We start from the raw sequence: 24,979 nt of genomic DNA, 5'->3' as shown, positions 1-24,979 counted from the left end.
TTTTAAAGGTATAAAAAAGAAATACAGACATGGGAAAGAGAGATATGATATGGTACAATATTTATGCAAAGGAGAAAGCCAAACTAATCAATACAGGAAAAGCAGCTCCAAAGATATTTGAACAGAAATACAAGTAAAGGCACCCAGATATGGAAAATTTCATAATACAAAAAATAAGATCACAAAGGGGAATATAGAACAGAAGATTAGTAAAGCAGAATTTAAACAAGTGGAAGCTGAAGTTATGGAATACCTGTGAAGTGATGGATTTAGTGTAGAAAGTCTAGCACAGGTTAAGTCACAACATGATGGAAAAGTGAGTCTCCAAAGTAAGGAGAAACAGGTGGTGCAAGGGACATCTAAAAGAAGAAATATGGACATGAGAAATAAAAAGGAGATTTAATATGGTGCAATATTTATGCAAAGGGGAAGCTAAATTAATCAGTACAAAAAAAGCAGCACCAAAAATATTTGAAGAGAAATACATGCAAAGGATTTTTGTTACAAAAAATTTTACAATACAAAAAATAAGAAAACAAAGGGGGAAAGTAGAAAAGAGGATTGGTAATAGAGACATTAAAGAAACAGAAATTGAAGTTACGGATTATCTGCGAAGTGAAGGAGTTAGTGTAGAAAGCCCGACTCTGGTAACGTCCCAACATGATGGAACAATGAGTTCCCAAATTAAGGAGAGGCTGGTGGAATGGGAAGCATCACATCAGTTGCTGCATGAAGATACTGAGAAGGCTTCAGCAGGAAACCAGGACAAATGTTAGTTGGAGTTGCACAGCAGGGGAAGAAGCAGGAAAAGGTGGCAACCCTGACACAGTCAGTGTTGTGCACTGATAGGCCAGTGAGTTCCCATATGACAGAGCAAGGAATGATGCAGGATGCAGCTGAAGAGAATGTGGCACAGGAAGATGTTCTGGAACTTTCTGTAGAATGCCTGCATGAAATGGAGAACAAAGAATGCGGTCTCAGTTTAGAAGAAAATGACCTCAGGAAAGAGTTGCTTGATTTAATAGAAATGGATAGGCATAGGTTTACAGGTTCATAGAAGGTTACTAGGCTAACAGCCCTAGAGCCCTTACAAGCCTAGCCATATTTATCCTGAGTTGCCCGAATTGTCTGTGGTTAGGTGAGTAAAGTTTACAGAGTTAAGGGTCTATGGTAGTTAATACTGACTTCCGCTGTCCAGGAGGGACATGGATGCCACCCCTGGAGTGAATTTGCAGTCACCCATCCATTGATCTAGGTTGCATTTGAAGAGTGTCAGGGAGGCGCTCTGTTTCACATGAACTGGAAGCTTGTTCCAGAGAAATGGCAGTTTCTGGGAGATGTATCCATCTCTCCAACATGAACTGTTCATGTCAGAGGCTAAGTTAAGATCCCTGGACTGAGTCACCCTCGTGCAATTTGATTTATGAATGTGTAGTATTTCCATCAGGGCCGGGTCAGAAACTGCCCTGTAAGCCAAGCAAAGGTCACTCCTTAGCAACCTGTAGGAGACAGAATACAGTGACAGGGATTTCAGTCTTTCCACATAAGACTTGTTTTGTATACCCTGTAATTTCTTGGTGAGAAACCTCTGTGGTCTTTCCAATCATTGCAGGTGTCTGGTGAGTACATGCAAAAGGGAGCATTATACTCAGTTATTGGTCTGATGAGGGCTGAGTATAATGGAATTATAACATCCTTAGATCTAGATGCAATGCCTTTACTTATAAGATGTGCTGCATAGAAGGATTTCCTTACTACTGTGGATGCATGGTGGTCAAAGTTCAGACTGATATAAACCTGAATACCCATCACACACCACTGGGTCTACACTTAGGGGGTGTTGTTTATAATGTAATTAGCAGGGATGGCCTCTTTTCCAAAGGGAATAATAATGCATTTTTTTCAATTACCTTTAATCGCTGACTTTGGCACCAATCATTTGTCTGTGTTAACCCTGTCCGCAGTATATTAACATTGCTGGGGGACTCTGTGATTGCTCCCAATTTGCAATCATTAGTGAACTTGGTCAGCCACAGGCTGTCCAGGTTTGCCTGGATTTCTGAGAAGTAAATTCTAAACATTAAGGGGCCCAGCACAGAACCCTGTGGTACGCCACTGGTGACTGGTCTTTTGCTAAAGGTGAAGTCACCCACTTTGACATTATGTGCCCTGTCTGTGAGCCAGTTGGCTACCCATCTCGTAACGTAAGGTGTTAATTCCCACTTGAGATAGTTTCACTATAATACCTGAGTGGGAGAGTGTGTCAAATGCCTTGGCTAGGTCAAGAGATGTGGTATGCACTGTCTTTCCCTCGTCCAGGGCCTTAGTGACTTTTCGAAGAAGTCAATCATGTTTAACAGACATGATCTACCTTTAACGAATCTGAACTGGGTTGGGTCCAGAGGTTGGAGATTACCTATGTCCTTGTTAATAAGGTTCATAATGATTCTTTCCATGGCCTTGCAGACCAGGCGAGTCAAGCTTATGGGCCTATAATTCCCAGGGTTGGTTGATGATCCTCCTTTGTGCAGAGGGATTAAAGTTGCTGTCCTCCATTCTGCTGAAACATAGCCATTTCCCAGGCTGTGGTTAAATAGGGATCCAAATGGGTCTGCTAGGTCATGCTTTAAGTTGTTTAAAAGGCAACCTGGGATATTGTCTGGTCCCATTGATGCTGTGTTTTTGGCCTTGGAGAGCACAGGGATCACCTGCTCTTTTGAGATAATGGGCTGAGGAATAGTGGCAGGTATACTTTGGGGGAATGACTGGAGAGGACGGGGGGGGGTGAAGTTTGCTCCAAATCTGTCAGCTAGTATGTTGGCTATTACCTCCAGTTGAGTATGGGTAGTGCCATCCACAACCAATTCATCACCTAGCTGGGTATTCCCTTTTATATTTTGGATGTAGTTAAAGAATGCCTTGTTATTATCCTTAGCTAGGGATGGTATTTTTACTTTGTAATTAGCTTTGAAGGACTTGACAAGACCTCTAATTTGTTTGTTTAAGCTAAAGAGAGATTTCTTCCTCTGCGAGCCATTTCCCCTCTTGTTCTTGGACATTAATTTATTTTGCTTGTTGTATAGCCTGTTTAAACTAGGGCTCCACCAGGGTGGCTTGTTTTTTCAGCAAGACTTGGTGTTAATCCAGTCAGGTACACCTGATTCTATACAACTGCTTAAGGGGTTATACAGGGCATTTATGTACACCTCTGCATTTGAGGAGGGCTTTCAAACTTCTTATACCATCACCTAGTAGGAGGGAAATCATCTATGAAAAATTCTTAAGCATTATTTGAGCTTGATGGGGTATCTGGTCTTATAACTACATTGAACGAGACTGATTTATGGTCCAGTTTTACCAGGGAGGACATCACATGGGGGTACAAAACTTTCCTATGTTAGTGAGTACTGTGTCAAGGGTATTTGATCCTCTTGTGAGTGTGCTGACTAGCTGTTCCAGAGCATTTGCTCTTGTGGCAGGAGAGGTAGCTTACATCCTTCTAAAGTGGGAATTGCTGGTTGAAGGCTTAGTGTGTCTGTTATTCTAAAAGTGTATTGGTTCTGGTTTAAGCACTTGGGCTTCAGACCAGTTATTTTACATTAAGAAGGTTTGTGGTCTGCACTCTTGTGGGAGCAGATGGTAAATTCTGCCCTTCTGAGCTGGGAATTCTGGTAGAAGGCTTATTGTGCCTGCTTATTTGAACTGATTTACTAGATTCAGACCTGCTGAATCTAATTCTGTTTGTATAACTAATCCAGGCCATCTTTTTTTTCAGAGGGCTCCCCTATACCCTAATAGCAGGAGTGTGCAGCTAGAACTCGTTTGAGTGAGGGTTGCTGGAACAGGGCTAAGTTTTAAGCTTTGTTATTGGTTAATTAGTTAATTTGTTTAAATCAGTTTGCTCTTGTTTGCTACTGTTATATTTAAGTGTGTATCTGTTCTCCTGTGTTAAATAAACCTAAACAGAGTTTAAATATCTTTATCATAGTCTGATTATAGATTTTGCTGTATCCAGATCTGTTTGTGTGATCCCTGTGTTTCCTGCTACACCATCTTGTGTTGGCTGGGGCCTGCCTGCACTTAGTGGGAGTAAGTGAACTGGTTGGAACTATTCTGGCATAGGGTGTTGAGCTAGGAGCTCAGGAACAAGGGTTGATTGGTCAGTTCCAGTGTTTCTATTTTACTTTCGTTTTTGTGGCATTTAAACCCCATGTTTGCATGCGTTTGTGCTTGTTTGCATGTCGTGCACCACCGCTTTGCTTTTTTAACCCTTTGTGAGGTATGTCAGTTGCAATTTATTCCCTTACCAGCACTTATGTATAAGTGAGGTCCTCTCTTGCAGCTACTGTATTGATTTTATTCAGCCCTACTCACACCTATAGGTACTCTCCTCAGATAGTAACCACTCTACTATCCCTGACCTCTCTTCCACAGACTCTGACAACCATGGATGGACAACTTCCTATGGTTGCTCCTGCTAGTCTGGTTGATATGGGCATCCTGAGATAGTTTAACAAGTGCATTATGTACATGGACAACACTCTACTACTACCACCCAGGAACACAATATGTGAGGGATGCAATTACATTAAGAACCTAGAATCCTTGCTATCTCAGTCACAATCCAGGACATCTGGCACTGAGAAGGTTGTCTGTACAAACACTATGAACATCACACCTGTGACACCACCCACACCTGTACAACATACTCCTATATATGCAGAGGTTCTCAACAAAAACATACCAAACTAAAGAGTCCTCCAAAGCAAAAATACACACGCACTTCACAACGCACAACAGCAAACATTGCACATAGTACACATGCCTGTGTCTCACAGCCTCTAAAGCCCAGCCGCGAACTCAACATACTAGTCATAGGAGACTCTATCATGAGACACACAGATGTGCCCTTCACCAGTCTAGACAAGCAGAAAGTCACAGTAAGTTGCCTGTCAGGTGCTAGAATCCACCATATCTTGCATGCACTCAAGTATCTTAACAACAGGTACTGTTATGACTCCGTCATAGTCCATGTTGGTGTGAACAACTTCAGATGTACCTCTTTGGACTATATGAAGGGAGACATGATCGAGCTCACTGAGTATGTGTCCCAGGCAGGTATGTCCCTAGCCTTAAGCAGCATTCTACCGTCACCCAGAATGATGCCGGAGACATGATCGAGCTCACTGAGTATGCGTCCCAGGCAGGTATGTCCCTAGCCTTAAGCAGCATTCTACCATCACCCAGAATGATGCCGGAGACATGATCGAGCTCACTGAGTATGTGTCCCAGGCAAGTATGTCCCTAGCCTTAAGCAGCATTCTACCATCACCCAGAATGATGCCGGAGACATGATCGAGCTCACTGAGTATGTGCCCCAGGCAGGTATGTCCCTAGCCTTAAGCAGCATTCTACCGTCACCCAGAATGATGCCGGAGACATGATCGAGCTCACTGAGTATGTGTCCCAGGCAAGTATGTCCCTAGCCTTAAGCAGCATTCTACCGTCACCCAGAATGATGCTGGAGACATGATCGAGCTCACTGAGTATGTGTCCCAGGCAGGTATGTCCCTAGCCTTAAGCAGCATTCTACCATCACCCAGAATGATGCCAGAGACATGATAGAGCTCACTGAGTATGTGTCCCAGGCAAGTATGTCCCTAGCCTTAAGCAGCATTCTACCATCACCCAGAATGATGCCTCAATACAAACAGAAAATTAATGACTTTAACAATTGGCTTAGTTTCTGGTATCATTCCAATGAGATCCAGTACCTGACAGCCTGGGAGGACATGAATGGCAGACCATGATGCTTTGCCAGAGATGGCTTTCATCTGTTTCCCCTGGGCTTCAGGCTTCTGACAAAGGCTCTTACATCCCCCATAGTGCCTTTTTTAGGCATAGTCATGACCACAAAATGACCAACATGAAAAATTCTTCTAAATGAAATTTAAAGGTCATGCTGCTAAACACTAGGAGTTTTAGCATGAAACTGCACTCATTGCAAGCATTCCTTGCCCTGGAGGATGCTGACATTTGTGTAGTCATTGAAACCTGGTTCAAAACTGTAGAGAGCACAACAGCCTTACCAGTTTACTCATCCTACCATACTTTCAGATCCCAAATGGAGGGCTACAATGCCAAAGGAGGTGGAGTTTCAATATTTATCAAAGACATACACACCTCAAGGCTGGTCAAATGGTATGACAAGCAGAAGACACTTCAAGTGCAATTAACTGTTGACAAAACACTTATTCAAATCATAGCTAGCTACAGACTTCCAAACATGACTCAGGACACTCACTCCACCTATCTGGATTACTTGAATCCATCAAGAGTCAACCCTCTACCCTGATCCTGGGTGACGTTAACAACCCAACCATAGAGTGGAAGACCTATTCTAGCCCAAACATGAATGCCCAGAGATTCCTCAACTTCATCAACGCCAATGCATTGGATCAGCTGGTCGACACCCCTATGAGAGGTGAAAATATCCTGGTCCTGGTCATAACAAACATGAGTAGCCACTGTAGCACCCCTACAGTGTCATCATCCTTAGTAAGATCCAACCATAAAGTGATCACTTTCGAAGTCACCATCTCCCCTGATCAACCCCCCACCCCCCCTGTCTGGGTCAAACATAAAAACAAATTTCCAAAGCTGACTACAATCTCCTGAGAGCAGGTATACGTAGCTTCACAGTCACTATTCCTTCAATTGGAACTAGCACTAATGTCCAAGCCTACACCAAAAAACTATATGAGCATTTGCATAGCTGTATGGGCTCAGCAATACCTGACAGAACCAAATCATCTTCCTCAAGGAAGAGTAAATCTGTTTGATGGACAGCAGCAATAAACAAACTCTATAATAAAAGGAAAAACAATTGCTGTCCAGGACCAAGAAGGAGCAGGTGCTAAGTTGGAAACAATCTCTTCTTTGTCTGAACAAGCAAATAAGGTCACTGGTGAAATCCTCTAAGGCTAACTTTGAGTCAAAATTGGCCACATCCACTAAGGACAATCCCAAGGCCTTCTTCATATATGTCTGCAATCTCAAAGGTAACACCCAAATCTGCTCTGAAATGGTGGTCAAGAACACCACATACACAAACACCGTAGACATAGTCAACCAGCTGGCAGACAGGTTCAGCGGAAACTTCACTCCACTGTGTCTCCCATCAGTAAACCAGGACATCCTTAGCACCTGCCCCCCATCACCAGGGACAAGGTCATTAATGCCCTCTCAAAGGCAAAAAATACAGTCTCCATGGGACCCAACAACATCCCTGGCTGTATCCTGCATCAGCTCTCAGCTCCTTTAGGCACCCTATTCAACCAAAGCCTGAGCACTGGCTTCATCCCAGCTGAATGGAGGGCAGTCACTGACATCCCTCTACACAAAGGTGGAGTGTCTACTGAGCCAGGGAATTAAAGGCCCATCAGCCTAACTATCCTGATCTGCAAGGCCATGGAACACATTATCATGGACCTTATAAACAAGGACATTAGCAAACTCCAAATGCTTGATCCCGGACAGTTTGGTTTTGTCAAAGGGAGATCATGCCTGTTAAACTTGGTCAACTTCTTCAAAACAGTCACCAAAGCCATGGATGAGGGGAAGATGGTGCACACTGCCTACCTTGACCTAGCCAAAACCTTCAACACTATTCCTCACTTGGACATAATAGATAAACTCTCCCAGCTAGGCAACAACCTATATGTTACCAGATGGGTAGCTAACTGGCTCACTGATAGAACTCGCTTGGGTTGGCTCTTTGTAGGTTACCATGTCCCTATTTATTCATTCTGTAAGGATCCTTTCCATATCCTTACAGATAATGCTGGTCAGTCTTATGGGTCTGCAGTTACTCTAGTTCACTGATGTCCCACCTTTGTGCAAGAGATGACTGTTGCTGTCCCCTGTTCATCCAGCATGAAGCCTGTCTGGAGGCTGATGTAGTATAGCCTCGGGGGAGGGGGGGTCTGACAAATCATGATTTAGACTGACCAGTAGTCAACCTTGTACATTGTGTGGCCCCACAGAAGTAGTGCTGTTGGCCTTGCATAGCACCTTGAGGACTTATTCTTGGTATATCTGAGGAGGTGTAGATGTGAATATATGATCTGGGAATATAGAAGGGAAGAAGATGGTGAACTTTGAACTACAATTGTCCACTAGTAGATTGCCTATGTCCCCTCTGGCTCTGAGTTTGTGATATCATTTGCTATTACACCTGTGCAGTGCTGGGCATTGTTTTTGAAATTTCTAACATAGTTAAAAAGATGGCTTTGTGGTTATCCTGCACCAGGATGATCATTTTACCTCATATCTGGCTTTGGTTGATTTAATCAGGGTTGGCAGTTCATTGCTAAGTTTAGCTCGAGCATTATTGGCATCTTCAGAGCTAAATTTACTTTTGTGTGCTGTCAGTTTTTGCTTTTTTGCAGAGCCTGTGTATAATGGGATGCCACCACACGGTTTATTTTTAACTTTGGTGTTGTATATTTACTTCAAAGGGAAACAGAAGCATTTATGCAGAGATTCACATTTGTATAGAATTTGGTAGTAAAGGATTCCACATTAACAGTGGGGTCTTCAACATTGAAGGGGCTTTTGACTTTAGCAAGGTCATCACTCAGATTTAGTAGGTTAGCCTTAGCATAAACGTTGAATACCAAGGTTTTGAAAGAAGTTTTAGTCTTATGGTAAATGCGATTGATTTGTGGTCCAATTTGACCAAGGAGAAAGTTACAGTTGGTAGTGGATAAAACTGTCCCGTATTGGTAAAGACCAAGTCCAGGATTGTTTTGGGGTACAGATTAACAGTTCCAGACAGTTTTTATTTTATTTTATGTTTTTCTGGATAGTACACTGATCACAACGTACCATTTGCAGGTACTGTTCAGGTGAAATAATTCACATAGAAAAAAAGAAGTGGAGCAGAGAGGAAGTAAGTTGTGTATATCAAAAACAGAACATAAAGTAACAATATATAAGAAAATGTGTACAGCAGCAATTAGTAGATACAGGCTGTCCCCGGGTTATGGACATCTGACATGTGGACAACCCATAGATACAAACAGGCTGCTGCAGTGTCAGAAATAACATAAGAAAAATGAAAACAGTTAAAAGCTGCCCAAATCTGTGTGTCTGAGACAGTGAGAGAGAGAGAGAGAGAGAGACAGAGATTGGGAGAGTGAGAGCGATCGTGTGTGAGAGAATGCAGGTATGAATGAGGCAGTGACTGTGTGTGTGTGTGTGTGTGTGTGTGTGTGTGTGTGTGTGTGTGTGTGTGTGTGTGTGTGTGTGTGTGTGCGTGTGTGCGTGCGTGTGTGCGTGTGTGTGTGTGTGTGTGTGTGTGTGTGAGTGAGATCGGGAGAGTGGGTGTGATGTGTGAGAGAATGCAGGTATGAATGAGGCAGTGACTGTGTGTGTTTGTGAGATCGGGAGAGTGGGTGCGATGTGTGAGTTAATGCAGGTATGAATGAGGCAGTGACTGTGTGTGTGTTTGTGAGATCGGGAGAGTGGGTGCGATGTCTGAGAGAATGCAGGTATGAATGAGGCAGTGACTGTGTGTGTATATGAGATGGGACTGGAGAGTTGGTACAATGTGTGAGTGAATGCAGGTATGAATGAGGAAGTGACTGTGTGTGTTTGTGAGATCGGGAGAGTGGGTGCGATGTGTGAGAGAATGCAGGTATGAATGAGGCAGTGACTGTGTGTGTATATGAGATGGGAGAGTTGGTACAATGTGTGAGTGAATGCAGGTATGAATGAGGCAGTGACTGTGTGTGTTTGTGAGATCGGGAGAGTGGGTGCGATGTGTGAGAGAATGCAGGTATGAATGAGGCAGTGACTGTGTGTGTGTATGAGATGGGAGAGTTGGTACAATGTGTGAGTGAATGCAGGTATGAATGAGGAAGTGACTGTGTGTGTTTGTGAGATCGGGAGAGTGGGTGCGATGTGTGAGAGAATGCAGGTATGAATGAGGCAGTGACTGTGTGTGTATATGAGATGGGAGAGTTGGTACAATGTGTGAGTGAATGCAGGTATGAATGAGGCAGTGACTGTGTGTGTTTGTGAGATCGGGAGAGTGGGTGCGATGTGTCTGAGAATGCAGGTATGAATGAGGCAGTGACTGTGTGTGTATATGAGATGGGAGAGTTGGTACAATGTGTGAGTGAATGCAGGTATGAATGAGGCAGTGACTGTGTGTGTTTGTGAGATCGGGAGAGTGGGTGCGATGTGTGAGAGAATGCAGGTATGAATGAGGCAGTGACTGTGTGTGTATATGAGATGGGAGAGTTGGTGCAATGTGTGAGTGAATGCAGGTATGAATGAGGAAGTGACTGTGTGTGTTTGTGAGATCGGGAGAGTGGGTGTGATGTGTCAGAGAATGCAGGTATGAATGAGGCAGTGACTGTGTGTGTATATATGATGGGAGAGTTGGTACAATGTGTGAGTGAATGCAGGTATGAATGAGGCAGTGACTGTGTGTGTTTGTGAGATCGGGAGAGTGGGTGCGATGTGTGAGAGAATGCAGGTATGAATGAGGCAGTGACTGTGTGTGTATATGAGATGGGAGAGTTGGTACAATGTGTGAGTGAATGCAGGTATGAATGAGGCAGTGACTGTGTGTGTTTGTGAGATCGGGAGAGTGGGTGCGATGTGTGAGAGAATGTAGGTATGAATGAGGCAGTGACTGTGTGTGTATATGAGATGGGAGAGTTGGACAATGTGTGAGTGAATGCAGGTATGAATGAGGCAGTGACTGTGTGTGTTTGTGAGATTGGGAGAGTGGGTGCGATGTGTGAGAGAATGCAGGTATGAATGAGGCAGTGACTGTGTGTGTATATGAGATGGGAGAGTTGGTACAATGTGTGAGTGAATGCAGGTATGAATGAGGCAGTGAATGTGTGTGTTTGTGAGATCGGGAGAGTGGGTGCGATGTGTGAGAGAATGCAGGTATGAATGAGGCAGTGACTGTGTGTGTATATGAGATGGGAGAGTTGGTACAATGTGTGAGTGAATGCAGGTATGAATGAGGAAGTGACTGTGTGTGTATATGAGATGGGAGAGTGGGTGCGATGTGTGAGAGAATGCAGGTATGAATGAGGCAGTGACTGTGTGTGTATATGAGATGGGAGAGTTGGTACAATGTGTGAGTAAATGCATGTATGAATGAGGCAGTGACTGTGTGTGTTTGTGAGATCAGGAGAGTGGGTGCGATGTGTCAGAGAATGCAGGTATGAATGAGGCAGTGACTGTGTGTGTATATGAGATGGGAGAGTTGGTACAATGTGTGAGTGAATGCAGGTATGAATGAGGAAGTGACTGTGTGTGTATATGAGATGGGAGAGTGGGTGCGATGTGTCAGAGAATACAGGTATGAATGAGGCAGTGACTGTGTGTGTATATGAGATGGGAGAGTTGGTACAATGTGTGAGTGAATGCAGGTATGAATGAGGCAGTGACTGTGTGTGTTTGTGAGATCGGGAGAGTGGGTGCGATGTGTGAGAGAATGCAGGTATGAATGAGGCAGTGACTGTGTGTGTATATGAGATGGGAGAGTTGGTACAATGTGTGAGTGAATGCAGGTATGAATGAGGAAGTGACTGTGTGTATATGAGATGGGAGAGTGGGTGCGATGTGTCGGAGAATACAGGTATGAATGAGGCAGTGACTGTGTGTGTATATGAGATGGGAGAGTTGGTACAATGTGTGAGTGAATGCAGGTATGAATGAGGAAGTGACTGTGTGTGTATATGAGATGGGAGAGTGGGTGCGATGTGTCAGAGAATGCAGGTATGAATGAGGCAGTGACTGTGTGTGTATATGAGATGGGAGAGTTGGTACAATGTGTGAGTGAATGCAGGTATGAATGAGGAAGTGACTGTGTGTGTATATGAGATGGGAGAGTGGGTGCGATGTGTCAGAGAATGCAGGTATGAATGAGGCAGTGACTGTGTGTGTATATGAGATGGGAGAGTTGGTACAATGTGTGAGTGAATGCAGGTATGAATGAGGAAGTGACTGTGTGTGTATATGAGATGGGAGAGTGGGTGCGATGTGTCAGAGAATGCAGGTATGAATGAGGCAGTGACTGTGTGTGTATATGAGATGGGAGAGTTGGTACAATGTGTGAGTGAATGCAGGTATGAATGAGGAAGTGACTGTGTGTGTATATGAGATGGGAGAGTGGTTGCGATGTGTCAGAGAATGCAGGTATGAATGAGGCAGTGACTGTGTGTGTCTGTGAGATCGGGAGAGTGGGTGCGATGTGTGAGAGAATGCAGGTATGAATGAGGAAGTGACTGTGTGTGTTTGTGAGATCGGGAGAGTGGGTGTGATGTGTGAGAGAATGCAGGTATGAACAAGGAAGACACTGTGTGCATGAGAGAGAAAGAGAGTGAAGAGTGAAGGCGAGCAAGCAATCCTCTGGCAGCCGTTAACAGGTGGGCTGTTGCATAAGGGGATAGTGTTAGTTATGGAGTACGTAAATTAGGGTTGAGTGTGAGTGTGTGTGTGTGTGTGTGTGTGTGTGTGTGTGTGTGTGTGTGTGTGTGTGTGTGTGTGTGTGTGTGTGTGTGTGTGTGTGTGTGTGTGTGTGTGTAGGTGTGTGTCTCATACCCTTAAACCTCTTAGAGCAAAAAATCTGGACAAAGCCATAAATAAAAGTGGGACAAAAGCCCACAGATAGGGACAATTTTTAAATATTGCTGTTACAAACTTAGAAAGTTAATAGAATAACAGGATATGAAGTTGGGAACTCAAATGTCTGTCATTTTCTAACTGCAGTATGTAATAATTTACCACTAATTTGCCAGAAAACCAGAAGCATATGAAAAGCAGACCAAAAATAGGAGGCCAAAATCTGGACAGTCTGCAGAAATCTGTACAGTTGAGAGGTTCAAACTTCAGTCTTTAATGATCTGCTGCTACTTTTTCTAAACAACTACAATTTTATGAAAAATGGACCAAAAATATGAGGCAAAAATCTGGACATTCTGTGAAAAGCTGTACAGTTGAGAGATATGTTTGTGTATGTATGTGTGTGTGTGTCTGAAAAAGTCATCATAAATACTGCATTTAACAACAAGAAGCCTTTAACCAGCTTTGTTGATAGGAAGTAAGGAAGCATAGCTCATAGGAAACAAAGCATAGCTACAGTATACAGTATTATGTTTAAGATTTTTTGTTTTGTTTGGAAGTGTTTTTAAAGTGTTTTATATGTAAATAAATGTAAAATAAATACTAGACTGAAGCAAACATTTGACTAAGTGACATTTAATAAGAACCATATGTATGTGTTTCAACAGACCAAAAAAACAGATCTTGTCCTTAACCCGGGGGCTGCTGTATAGCAACAGTTGAGAGAAATGCACATTTTACAATTTTACATGAATATATTTCAGGTTTACATCACAATGGAAATAATGTCGGGTAATTAAAGGCCAATGGACGGTGAAGGAGATGGATTTAAAAGGTGTTAGCATTTGAGAGAGAGAGTAAGGCTAGAGCTTGAAGCACTTATATGTTGTGGCGTGCTGTATGGCAAGTGCAGTTTGATCTGCTGTGGAAAAATTTTTTAAGTTCGGTTCTGAAGGTGGGGAAAGAGACTGCATTTCCCTTAGGTGGGGGGATTCACATAGTTTAGGAGCAAAGTAGGAGAAAGAGTGGTTGGTGCAGGGTAACCTGATTTTGGAGGGGGGTGGAGTGGGGGTTGTTTGGAGGAAGCATCTGAGGTTGTAGTGTGTGTTTGGTATAATGTCTGGAAGGTAGTGGTGGGAATGAGTTAGGTTGGAGAAGTTTGAAGATGAGAGAGCCTAGTAACAGGTCTGCTCTGTGCTGCGATGGGAGCCATTTTACTTATTTGAGACTGAGGCAATGGAGCTCATTAGGAGGTGAGTTAGTGATAAAATGACAGATTTAGTTTTTGATCGTCTGTAGTGTGGAGGAGGTTTTCTTAGAGGCTGTGGCTACTATGGGTTGTCCATATTCGAGATGGGCCAGAAGGGCTCATCAGTACTTTAGCAAGGGTGGGGCAAAGGGGCAACTACCCACAGAGCAAAGTGCAATCAAGAGTTCCTGCAATATACTGAAATGCAGATATTTGCTCTTCAATTAATGAGCTGAGGAGGGGAGAGTGGATCTGTGTAGGAAGCTGACTGCTACAAAAGTACCAACTGGCCTTCTACATTTTGTTTTATTTTTGCTGTTGAGTTAAAGAACTGAGGGGGCATGAATTTCATTGCTGCATCAATTGGTACAAATGTATCAATTGGCTTTCTATAGTAAAAGCCAGAGTCTATTTTTTTTTTTATTTTATTTTCTTTGCCAAAGTCTGTATCCCTTGTACTGAAAGCTGTGTGTGTGTGTGTGTGTGTGTGTGTGTGTGTGTGTGTGTGTGTGTGTGTGTGTGTGTGTGTGTGTGTGTGTGTGTGTGTGTGAGTGTGTGTGTGTGTGTGTGTGTGTGTGTGTGTGTGCACGCTCTGGAATGGGATGTTATTTTGGAGACCAGCATAGGGCCCTAGATGACCCAGCTATGTCTCTGGGGCTCATATCTGAGTTGGGACAGACAGACTCTTTTTACCTATAGCTGTACTGGCTGAGAAGCTACTGTATATTGTTTGAATTCTTATCCACTCCTCTGCGTGACTTTTTTTAGGCAACATCAGTCTTATAAGGCTTCCAATGGAACAAACTGGTATTGATGAAGTCCAGAAAAATCTGGGCATACATGTTTACGGATCTGAAGGTAATGCTACTCAATGCTAGAAGTCTAAACCTCAAAATGCACTCTCTTGAGGTACTCATAAAAATGGGACAACATCGATATCTGTGCAGTAACTGAGACCTGGTTCAAGGCTCCAGAGAGCACCCCTGCAATACCAGGCTACAACTCTTACCACACTTTTCAGCCACCAAAACAGGACTGAAACACTAAAGGTGGAGGAGTGTCAATATTCACCAAGGATATTCACACCACCAGGCTAGATGCCCAACACAATGCATCTGAAATTCTCCAGGTGCAACTAACACTAGGTAAGACTGCAATCCAAATTGTAGCTTGCAACAGATCCCCCACCATACCCCAAGATTCTCACTACACCTTTCTAAACATACTGGAAAATATTAAGATAAAAACAAACACCCTAATACTGGGTGATTTTAACTACCCTGCCATTAACTGGGAAAACTACTCATGTACCAACACCTTTGCCCAACGGTTCTTGGAATTCATAAATTCCAATGCCCTGGATCAACTAATCCATAGTCCCACCAGGGGCTCCAATATCCTAGATCTGGTCATTACCAACATGGGAAATTGATGCTCCACACCTATGGTCACCCCCTCGTTAGTCAGGTCTGACAATAAGCTAATCACCCTTAACATCCACATCCCACCCCCACCCCCCAGTAAGGAAACCTCCATAAAAAACTTCTCCAAAGCCAACTTCATGCTACTCAAGTCAGAAGTGACAAACTTCATAACACCCATGCAGACGGGAGCTGAAAGTTCAACTGCTGAATCCTACACTAAGGCACTGTACGAGCACATCCACTCATGCATAAATCGTGCCATCCCAAATAGAACCAAGATGCTCCCATCCAAAAAAAAGAAGCCAATCTGGTGGTCCCCTGCCATAAACAAACTTTACAACAAAAGGAAGAAACTGTTGCAGAAAAGAGGAAAATCCCAGGATTCAAAAAACTTCCTTACCAGCCTCAGTAAGAAACTGAGATCCCTCATAAAATCCTCCAAAGCTAGTTACGAAAATAAAATTGCCAAATATTCCAAAGATAACCACAAGGCATTCTATAACTATGTCAAGAATCTAAATGGCAATGCTCAGATCTGCTCTGATCTAAAACAGAAGGGCATTAAATATACTGATCCCAAGGATATTGCCAATATCCTGGCAGATCGATTCAGTGCCAACTTCACCCCCTCTCACCCCCTAAATGGCCGATCTTAATACCGGAAGATTGCCAAATTCCAGTAATAACGGCCACACAGGTAAAAAATGCACTCTCCAAAGCTAAGAATACAGCATCCATGGGACCAGATGACATCCCGGGCTGTGTACTACATGAACTACAATATGAACTGGCACCTCACCTAAGTGTCATGTTTAATCATAGCTTCACCTCAGGTTTCGTGCCCACTGAGTGGTGCAGAGCTACAGTTATCCCATTCCACAAGGGGGGATCCACCTTGGATCCCAGAAACTACCGTCCCATCAGTCTGACAAGCCTTATCTGCAAGGCCATGGAGTGTATTATCATGGAACTTATAAACAAAGACATTGGCAACCTTCAAACACTGGACCCCACCCAGTTTGTGTTCATGAAGGGCCGATCTTGTCTCCTGAACCTGATTGACTTCTTTGAATTAGTCTCCAGAGCCATGGACAAGGGTAACGTGGTCCACACAGCCTATCTAGACCTTGCCAAGGCCTTTGACACCATCCCCCACTCTGGAATCATAGATAAACTTACTAAGCTGGGCATTAATCCCTACGTCACCCAATGGGTTGCTAACTGGCTTACTGATAGAACCCACACTGTAAAAGTAGCCGATTCCAAATCCAGCTCCAGACAAGTGACAAGTGGAGTACCTCAGGGTTCAGTCCTGGGCAGCTCTTGTTTGGCATCTACTTCTCTGAAGTACAGGCCAACACTAAGGGACTCTGGATAACAAAGTTCGCAGATGACTGCAAATTGGGAGCCATTACTGAATCCTCAAATGATGTGGATACTCTACAAAAGGGCCTTACAGAAACAGATGCTTGGTGCCAGAGCCATGGGCTCAAGCTCAATGCCAAGAAATGTATAGTTATCCCCTTTGGGGAAAAAACATGTATCCGTGAATTACCATATAGGTGGCAGTACACTAAACACCGAAAGTGTGATAAGAGACTTAGGGACACAGGTGGACAGTGGTCTCACCTTCGATAACCACATCGCCACAACAGTCAGGAAATCCTTCTATGTGGCACACCTCATCACTAAGGGCTTTTCATCCAGAAAAAGGAGGTCATTGTCCCACTGTACTCATCCCTCATTAGACCCATTATAGAATACAACGCCCCGTTTGGTATGTACCTCTCAAGACATCTGCAACAACTGGAAAGGCCACAGAAATACCTCACTAAAAGAATCACAGGCCTAAAGCAGATGCCCTACGCTGACCGCCTTAAAAAACTCCAGCTATACTCTGCCGCATATCGTCTACTCAGAGGCGATCTCTGCTTAACATACAAGGCCATGTCAAACCCAGAACTGTTGGACATGCTACACTTAAAGAAATCCCAATCCGTCAGAGCCACACACTCCAGGGATCTAAACCTTTTTCATCACAATAAACAAAACATGCTGGAGGGATAGGTTCCTGACCCAGAGACTCCCCAGACTCTGGAATAGATTGCCCATACATGTCAAGCAGAGTGCCTGTTTGGTCCTCTTCAAAAGGAACCTTGACGATTGGATGGGACAAAGGAAATTCACCCTGGGGATCACGTCAGTCACCCTGCTAGACAGGGGTCCAGGGAAGTAAATAGTGTGGGAAGAAATAGCCAGGGAATTGTTATGGCTAGGCTTGTATAGGCCCTAGGGCTGATAGCCTAGTACCAACCTATGAACCTATGAACCTATGTATTTATTTCCCAGTTAATGGTGAGGTAGTTGAGGTTGCCTAGGAGAATGGTGCTTGACTCCTTACTACTTAGATAGGCACTATGGGCTGAGGAGGGCAAAGAAGGGGTCCTATAGTTAGTTATGATGTGACAAGGGCTTTTTTAAATAATAAGTTAGACGTGATGGAGTTCCATGTTGTTGCCTTCTCTATCAAGTCTAGATGTGAAATGTGTGAAATGTTTTTTAAGAATATGGAGACACCACCACCTTTAGTTTCTTCATCCAATGCAGTAGGCCTGGACATGTGGTAGCCATCGAAAGCCTGCTCAGATGGAGGGCTCTTATTAGTCTTCAACCCGGCCTCCATGGCAATGTGTATATCAAGGCTTTCCATGAAAAGGAGTGCTTGTAGGTAATTAACTGTTAAGGCTCCTAGCATTGAACAATAATATCTTGATGTTATCCAGATTTTACTTTGTTTTTGTTATGTTGGAAGTTTTCAAAAAATGGCATTCCCCATAAAAGGCAAGGAATTCAGCCAATATGTGAAAGCCTTGGGGGGGGGGGGGGTAGGTGCAGGCTAGCCTACCTTCTCCTCCCAGGCTATGTATATATATATATATATATATATATATATATATATATATATATATATATATATATATGTATAGATTCATAGGAGGTTACTAGGCTAGCGGCCCTAGACCCTTTACAAGGCTAGCCATGGTAATCCCAAGTTTCCCCATATAAATATATATATATTATACCTCCTTTGAATGATAACCGAAGTTAAGCCAATTGTGGAAGTAAATAATGTTTTCTTCATATTGTAGCATAATTCTAGTTGAGGGTAAAATGCTTCTCAAAGCTAAATTCATACCTGTTTCAGACACATATTCTGAGATTTACATCATGTCTTTCTTCATATAGTCCAGGGAGGTATGTCTCAAGTAATTTATGCCCACATGCCAATGACAGCGTCATATGTGTACTTGTACATGGACATGAGCGCATGCACCTGACCATGACCCTCTCCTGGCACAGCCTAGTAAATGATGCATCAGTGTGTCTCACAATGGAGTCACCTATGACTAGAATATTGGATTGTGTGGAAGTTTGCATTACAGGCTTTTATACTGAGTCCATGTGAGTCTTTGATGTATGTTCTGTGCTTGAGTATTTGCTGAGGGTACTTGTTTCTTAGGTTACATTTAGGAGGTTTTTGTGATTTAGGCATGTTACTTTTAACAGCCTCAGCCTATGTAGGTCTATGTGTCTATGACCTAGGTCCTATGTCTCTGTTATGTGGTGATTATCTTTATTGCTCGACATAGGCATATCTATCAACTGTCCAGATTTTTGCGGAATGTCCAGGTTTGTGACTCATATTTTTGCTCTGTTCCTCATAAAATTTGTGGTTTTCTGGCAAATCACTGGGATGATCAGAGGATTGAGGTCATCAAATAATGACATACATGTGAGTTTCAGACTTCAAATCCTTCAGAATTGTATGTTAACACAATCCCTGTTACTCTAGCAACTTTCAAAGTTTATAAGAGCAATATTTAAAACCTGTCCCTGTTTTTGGGCCTTTGCCCCCCCCCCCATTTTGTCAGGCTTTGTCCAGATTTCTTGTGCTAAGAGGTTGAGAGATGTGGCATGGACATGTCATACGAGTAACAATATCTGTTGGCTTCAGTATCTGCTTGTATGCTACCAGCTCTATTTTGGTTCATAGGTTCATAGGTAGGTACTAGGCTATTGGCTGTAGGGCCTATACAAGCCTAGCCAAAAAGGTGGCTTTTGCCACCCATGAAAATTATTTTCCTGTGCTCCTGTCAAGCAGAGCCACAGAAGTGATTCCCGGGGTGAATTTCCTATTACCCATCCAATCATCAAGATTTTTCTTGAAGAGTGCTAATGAGGAGCTCTGTTTGACATAGATAGGTAGTTTGTTCCAGAGTATGGGAAGTCTCTGGGACAGGAATCTATCCCTCCAGCATGTTCTGTTTATTGTGGTGACAAGGTTTAGGTCCCTAGAACATGTAGCTCAGAGGGATTGGGATTTCTTTAAGTGGAACGTGTCCAACAGCTCTGGGTTTGACCTAGCTTTGTTTGTTAGGCAGAGATCGTCTCTGAGTACGTGATATGCGACGGAGGAAAGCTGGAGTTTTATGAGACGGTCTGCGTAAGGCATCTGTTTGAGGCCAGTAATCCTCTTTGTGAGGTATTTCTATGGCCTTTCCAGTTGTTGTAGATATCTTGTGAGGTACATACCAAAAGGGGCATTGTACTCTATAATGGGTCTAATGAGTGATAAGTAGAGGGGAACAATGACCTCTTTTTTTCCTGGATGAGAAACCTTTTGTGATGAGGTGTGCCACGTAGAAGGATTTCCTGACCACTGTGGCGATGTGATTATCAAAGGAGAGACTACTGTCCACCTGTGTCCCAAGGTCTCTTATCACACTTTCGGTGTTAAGTAGACTACTGCCTATGTGGTAGTTCATGGGTACAGAGTTTTTACCAAAGGGGATGACAATGCACTTTTTGGCATTGAGCTTGAGACCATGGCTTTGACACCAGACATCTGTCTCAGTGAGGCCCTTTTGTAGGATGTCCACATCGTTAGGAGTTTTGATTATGGCTCCTAGTTTGCAGTCATCTGCAAATTTTGTTAGCCAAAGACCTTCTGTGTTAGCCTGTACTTCAGAGAAGTAGATACCAAACAGGAGAGGATCCAGGACTGAACCCTGTGGTACTCCACTTGTCACTGGTCTGAAGTTTGGTTTGGAGTCTGCTACTTTCACAGTGTGGGTTATGTCAGTAAGCCAGTTGGCAACCCATCTTGTGACATAGGAATTTATACCTTGTTTAGTGAGTTTATCTATAATTCCAGAGTGGGGGATGGTGTTGAACGCCTAGCTGAGATCTAGATAGGCTGTGTGAACCACCTTACCCTCATCTATGGCTTTGGTGACTACTTCAAAGAAGTCTATCAGGTTTAGAAGACATGATCTGCCTTTTACAAACCCAAACTGTGTGGGATCCAGAGTTTGGCGATCTCCAATGTCTTTGTTTATGAGTTCCATGATGATACGTTCCATGGCCTTGCAGACCAGGCTCGTCAGGCTAATGGGGCGGTAGTTCCCGGGGTCTGTTGTGGTCCCCCCCTTTGTGGAGTGGGATAACTGTTGCGGTGCCCCATTCAATGGGCACAAAGCCTGAGGTGAGGCTATGATTGAACATGGTACTTAGGTGGGGTGCCAGTTCATTCTGTAGTTCATGTAGAAGGCAGCCTGGGATGTTGTCAGGTCCCATGGATTCTGTGTTCTTGGCTTTGGAGAGTGAGGTTTTTACCTGTGCAGCCGTGATTACAGGAACTTTGCATTCTTCCGGTATAAAGATGGGCCCTTTAGGGAGTGAGAGGGGGGTAAAGTTAGCACTGAACCTATCTGCCAGGATGTTGGCAATATCAGTTAGTTCTGTATATTTAGTATCATTGTGCTGTAACTCAGAGCAGATCTGAGTGTTGCCATTGAGATTCTTGACATAGCTATAGAATGCTTTGTGGATGTCTTTAGAATCAGTGACAATTTTGTTTTCATAACTAGCTTTGGAGGATTTTATGAGGGATCTCAGCTTCTTACTGAGGCTGATCAAGGAGTTCCTCCAATCGAGGGATTTTACTCTTTTTTGCAACAGTTTCTTTCTTCTGTTGTAGAGTTCGTTTATGTCAGAAGACCACCAGATTGGCTTCCTTTTTTTGGAGGCTAGCATCTTGGTTCTATTAGGGTTTGCATGATCCATGCACTCGTGTAAGTGCTTATAAAGTGCATTTGTGTAGGCTTCAGCAGTCGTACCTCTATTGTCCATCTGCATGGGTATCATGACGTTTGCCACTTCTGTCTTAAGAAGCGTGAAGTTGGCTTTGGAGAAATTTTTTACAGTTGTTTTCTAATGGGGGGGTGGGAGCGGGATGTGGATGTCTAGGGTGATTAGCTTGTGGTCGGAGCTGACCTCTGGTGTGGAACACCGGTCACCCATGTTGGTGATGACCAGGTCTAGGATATTGCTGCCCCTGGTGGGGGTGTGGATAAGTTGATCCAATGTGTTAGAATTGATGATTTCCAGAAAACGTTGAGCAAAAGAGTTGGTACATGAGTAGTTTTCCCAGTTAATGGTAGGGTAGTTGAAATCACCCATTATTAGAGTGTTGGGTTGTACCTTAATATTTTCCAGTGTATCAAGAATAGAGGAGTGGGAATCCTGGGGCATGGTGGGGGGTCTGTAGCAAGCTACAATCTGGATTGTGGTTTTGCCCAGAGTTAGTTGAACTTGGATAATCTCGGATGCATTATGCTGAGCAACTAGCTTGGAGGTGTGGATATCCTTAATGTATATGGACACGCTTTCGCCTTTAGTGTTTCGGTCCAGGTTAGGTGGTCGAAAGGTGTGGCATGAATTATAGCCTGGTAATGTAGGGGTGCTCTCTGGAACCTTGAATCAGGTCTCTGTCACTGCACAGATATCAATCTTCTCCATTTTAAGGAGTGCCTCGAGTGAGTGCATTTTGAGGTTTAGACTTCTAGCATTGAGTAGCATTACCCTCAGATTTTGCTTGCTTGTACCTGTTATGGTGGTGAATTTCTCATTTGAACCTTGCCTAAAAAGGCACTATAGGGGTGGCAAGACCCTTTGCCAGTATCCAGAATCCCATGGGCGACAGGTGCAGGCCATCTCTGGCAAAGCAGCATGGTCTGTCGATCATGTCATCCCAGGCAGACAGATACTGGATTCCCTTAAAATGACACCAGAAGCTTAGCCAATTGTTAAAGTCAATAATTTTGTCCTTGTACTGTGGTATCATTCTGGGTGATGGCAGGATGCTACTCAGGGCTAGGGTCATACCTGCCTGGGCTACAAGATCGGAGAGCTCCTTCATGTCTCTTTTCATGTAGTCCAGGGAGGTACATCTCAGGTCATTCACACTAACATGGACAATGACAGAGTCATAGTTGTACTTGTTGTGGAGTGACCTGAGTGCGTGCGTTATGTGGTGGATCCTGGCACCTGACAGGCAGCTGACAGTAACTTTTTCCTTGTTTAGCCTGGTGAGTGGAACATCAGTGTGCCTGACTAGAGTGTTGGGTACGTTATGCCTTATGGGCTGTAGTTGAGTGGTACACTGAGTATGTGGGCTATGTGTCATTTGAGTTGTGTTGGGGGGTGGAGGTTGCTTGCATTTCTACTTTGGAGGTCTCTGTTGTTTGGGCAGATTTGTACTGAGAGCCTCCACGAATGTAGGTGTGTGTTTTGTGCTTCTGTGTGTGTGTTTTGGTGGTGTAGGTTTTGAGGGACTATGTGATGAGTGTGGTGCGGTGCAAGTGTTTACCTTCTCCTCTTGACTGTCTAGGCCAGACTTTGGTGAAGAGAGCTTTGCTTCCAGTTTGGCTATATAAGTGCATCTCTCACATGTCGTAGTGTTGGGTGGTAGGAGGAGAGGGTTGTCTGTGTACATGAGGCAATCGCTGCATTGTCCAAAGATGCCCAGATTCATCAGGTAGACAGGAGAAAACACCGGGAGCTGACCTTTAGACATGCCTGAATAGGTGCTTATTTATTAAGTACTAAAAACTGTTTTCCTCTAGAGAAGTGAGGAAAGATGAGTGCTGTAGTAATTTGTAACTTATTTAGTGCTTACAATGAGTTCTGAACAATTGCTGAGCTCAAAAAACAGATTTGAGTGCTAAAACTAAAAAGCTGGCTAGTTGCAAGGGAAATTTTGAAGAACAGACTTTATGGCGCCAGGAATAGTTTAACCCCAGTTAAGTGTGTGTGTGTGTGGGGGGGGGCTTAGGAGCTGACAAACAGTCCAGGACACAGCAAATCTGTATCTGGACAAGACCTGCCACAGGAAAGGGGGGAAGCAAGCTTAGAATTGTTTTTTTTTCCAGTAAAAGAGGAAATGGAGAAAGCTGGAACAGAAGTTAATTCAACGTTAAGAATCTGAGTGGGTTGGCCTTCACAAATGTTCTCTGTTAGATTGAGTAAACTAATGACACTAGACTGGGAGGAGTGTCACAGATCAAATATACAGTATGGGCGGGCAACTGCAAAGCCACCAAGTATAAGAACACACAACACTAGGGAGGATAGGTGGGAAAAATTACAGTTCCTAGCTGTAGTCACTAAATGAAAGTTTTAAACAGATCAAGGAGCAGACTCTAGAGAATGCTTTTAACTGTAAACAGACAATTATAGTAATGCACACTATTACAGTTCCTAGCTGTAGAACACAGAAACCTCAAAAAATATAAATTGCACAGAAAATCTCGGATAGAGCATTCACAAACAGAAAATACAACTCTCAGTATGAAAAATCAGTTTACAGTTAAGTAATTCAGTAAACATGCAATTAGAGTAATGAAACACTATCTAGCAATGAAAAATACAGTTACAACAGTATAAAACAGTACATAAATGCAGTGAAACAATAAAAAAAGCTTTATAACAGTGCAAAATGTAGTAGATCAACTGTATAGCACAATTATAAGCATTTCAGAAGTGCAATTCAGTGAAATAAGTGTAAGAAATAATTTATCCTGCTCTTGGAATCTTAAGGAATTTCCACTTATGCAATGCAATCCAGAGCCTGAGCCATACAAGCAGAACCTTTATAAGACACAGGGTTTATATAGCAGTAAGAATGGAGGGGTTGGAAGATCAGATTACTACTCAGCCCCTGCTATTACCCAATCACTCGTATTACAGAAGGTCAGGAGGCCTTGTTAATCTCAATAATAATGAAGACAATCAGCAGAAAATGGCTGCCAGAAACACAGGAAACTCAAACAAAACTAGCAGCCTAGACAACAGGCCTCTATCAAGATTATGCCACCTGAGTAGAACACAGAAACCTCACTAAAAGCATAGAAAGAACACCCACAAAGAGAAAATACAAGTCTCAGTATGAAAAAGCAGTTTACAATTTAGTAATTAAATAAAAAATGCAAATATAGTAATGCACACTATTACAGTTCCTAGCTGTAGCCACTAAATGAAAGTTTTAAACAGATCGAGGAGCAGACTCTACAGAATGCTTTTAACTGTAAACAGACACTTATAGTAATGCACACTATTACAGTTCCTAGCTGTAGAACACAGAAACCTCAAAAAATCAAAACTGCACAGAAAAGCTCGGATACAGCATTCACAAACAGAAAATACAACTCTCAGTATGAAAAAGCAGTTTACAGTTAAGTAATTCAGTAAACATGCAATTAGAGTAATGAAACAGTATCTAGCAAAGATAACTACAATTAAAACAGTATAA

Source organism: Protopterus annectens, chromosome 13.part0, assembly GCF_019279795.1.
Source record: "Protopterus annectens isolate FY-2018-M chromosome 13.part0, PAN1.0, whole genome shotgun sequence".
In the NCBI taxonomy this organism is placed as follows: Eukaryota; Metazoa; Chordata; order Ceratodontiformes; family Protopteridae; genus Protopterus; species Protopterus annectens.
Note: the sequence above shows the minus strand (reverse complement) of the source record.